General features: G+C 43.0%; 1 non-coding gene across 1 annotated transcript; it reads right to left on the bottom strand.

Annotated features, from left to right (window-relative positions):
- Window positions 1-200: 200 nt before the first annotated feature.
- On the bottom strand, window positions 201-307 carry LOC114089542 (U6 spliceosomal RNA). The gene has a single exon (XR_003582192.1). It is a non-coding gene; the product is annotated as a U6 spliceosomal RNA (small nuclear RNA).
- Between the last annotated feature and the right edge of the window lie 2,157 nt (window positions 308-2,464).

A 2,464-nucleotide genomic window follows, 5' to 3' on the forward strand; every position in this document is an offset into this window, starting at 1 on the left:
TTCATGTTTTAATTTTGAGACAGAATCTCACTAAGGTGTTGAGGCTGACGTTGAACTCACAATTGTCCTGACAGCCTTCCAAGCTTCTGGGATTATAGGCATGCACCGCCACTCCCAGCATACTCTCAACTTTTTAATCATACTTTGTGCTTTCCCTTCCTTCTTTGGGCCACATATTCTTTTTTTTCTTTCTTTTTTTTTTAAACATGGAACACTTCACAAATTTGCCTGTCATCCTTGCATAGAAGTCATGCTAATCTTCTCTGTATTGTTCCAATTTTAGCATATGTGCTGCTGAAGTAAGCACTGGGCTGTATATTCTTCCCCTTGATATCCAACTTACCTACACACTCAAAATTGCCTTACTTATATAACTCCCTTCACAATACCCCTGGGCTCCCAAGTGGACTAACAAATCAGTGGTGTACCTTTTCCCATTCTTAGAAAATCCCTTTGGAAGAACTTCTCTAGTTCTGGGGATGTGGCTTAATGTTCAAGGGCCCTGAATTCAATCCCTGATAATCCCCTGCCTCCAAAGACAAAAGGAGGTAGGGGACAAGTTGGGTAAATAGGATACTAGGATTGGATCTTTTTTTTCTTCCAGATGGACTTTTATGGTCCATAGGTGCTCTCTGTGAACCACGGAGCATATCCCATGGGCCCTGCAACCCAAGTGGTACTTTCCTTTCCTTTCCTTTATTCCATCCTGGAGTTCAGGTGATTGGGCCTGTCTTCCATAATCTGGAGCAGGCTGGTGTCAGGTGAGAAGAAATCAATGTCTTGTTCCCAGGATTCGTTTCCTCCTTTTCTATCTTGGTTCTGGTTGCTGATCTAGGCCCAAAGATTGAGACATTTGTGAAATTGCTAATGGTAGACCAGAGGAAGTGAGATGGAGCCAAGACTTAGCCAGTGTTACGTGACAAACCACGAGTTGAGGGAGGAGGCTACATGCCTGTGGTGGTGAGGAAACTGCAACTCCTTCTACAGAAAGATAAGAACCAGAATGTACTGTGAATTCCCCTGGGTCAAACTAAAGGCAGAGAGGATGGGCAGATTTCTGAGGAAAGCAATACGGTGGCTTTATCTACAGCACGGAGGCAGTGATATCAAGGTCAAAGCAGTCTTTGGAGTTCTGACCAGGGCAAATTATTCATGTTTTACAGTTTGTGCTGAACACCTAAACATGTGGGAAGTTGTACTGATCTACCCATCTCTGCATTTTACCACCTTTCACTAGAGAATCCAGGATCTCAGACTGCACCCAGTTGGGCGACTTGCCCCCTCCCAAAAACTTGGCAGGAGCCCAGGCTAAACATTGCAGCAATGTTTGAGCAAGAGAGACTCAGCCCTAGCCCAGGGTTCTGGCCCTCTACCTCCTCCCTCTGCCAGCTGAGAGCTGCAGGGTCCTTTATGGGATCAACCAAACAAACTGGTCAGCTCCATAATGATGAGATCTTGGACTCTAGTTAGAAAAGAAAGAGATACAGATAAATTCATAGCTCTGTCTGGTAACCTCTGTACTTTCTTTAGTGCTCGGGCAGGGGTAACATGCCTACCCAGCCCTGTGATGTGGGGAAACACAGGCTAGCAAATATTCCTTTAATCACATTGTCCAAAGGGTGCAGGATGAGAGGAAGAACTGGACACCTAGCATGACTAGCATGCACTCTGGTAGAGTGGCTCACTGTGGCTTAGGACCTGATCTGGCAGCTTTTCCTTAGTTTCCTGATTTTTTCCATACCAGTGCACAGGCTCCCTGAAGTGTATTTATTAATTTCTAAACATATATATCTACTTTTAAAACATAAATATTAGCCTTGTTCTAAGCAACAATATCCATTAAATTACAAGTATGTGTTTTTCTAATACACTTTTTAATAAATATGTAACGGCTAAAAAGAAATCACTCATGAAGTATCTGAATTTCTTTTAGTACCATGTTTTAGGAAAAATGCAGTAAGATATTCTTGGAGGATGGGATGCATTTGGTCAAGAACACCATCCTGTGTCAATGTGAGGAAGGTGAAAATGAATTGATTCTAGATAATTCTAACATGGGATTCCATTTGTCTTGTGAAAAAGAAGGAAAAGAACGACTCAAAGGAGGTAGGGGATGCCGGTAACGTACTCCTATCCTCCTAGCGAATCAGGAGGCTGAGGCAGGAGGCTCGCAAGTTTCAAAGCCAGCCTCAGCAACAATGAGGTGCTAAGCAACTCAGTGAGACCCTGTCTCTAAATAAAAATATAAAAATGGGCTGGGGATGTGGCTTAATGTTCGAGGGCCCTGAATTCAATCCCTGATAATCCCCTGCCTCCAAAGACAAAAGGAGGTAGGGGACAAGTTGGGTAAATAGGATACTAGGATTGGAGTGGATAAAGCTCAAGAAAAAAATTATTATCTTCCAGACCAGTACTTTATCTTACAGCACTAACTTTAATCAACTATCTTTCAATCAACAGTAGC

This window comes from Marmota flaviventris, chromosome 4 (genome assembly GCF_047511675.1).
Source record: "Marmota flaviventris isolate mMarFla1 chromosome 4, mMarFla1.hap1, whole genome shotgun sequence".
Classification (NCBI taxonomy): domain Eukaryota; kingdom Metazoa; phylum Chordata; class Mammalia; order Rodentia; family Sciuridae; genus Marmota; species Marmota flaviventris.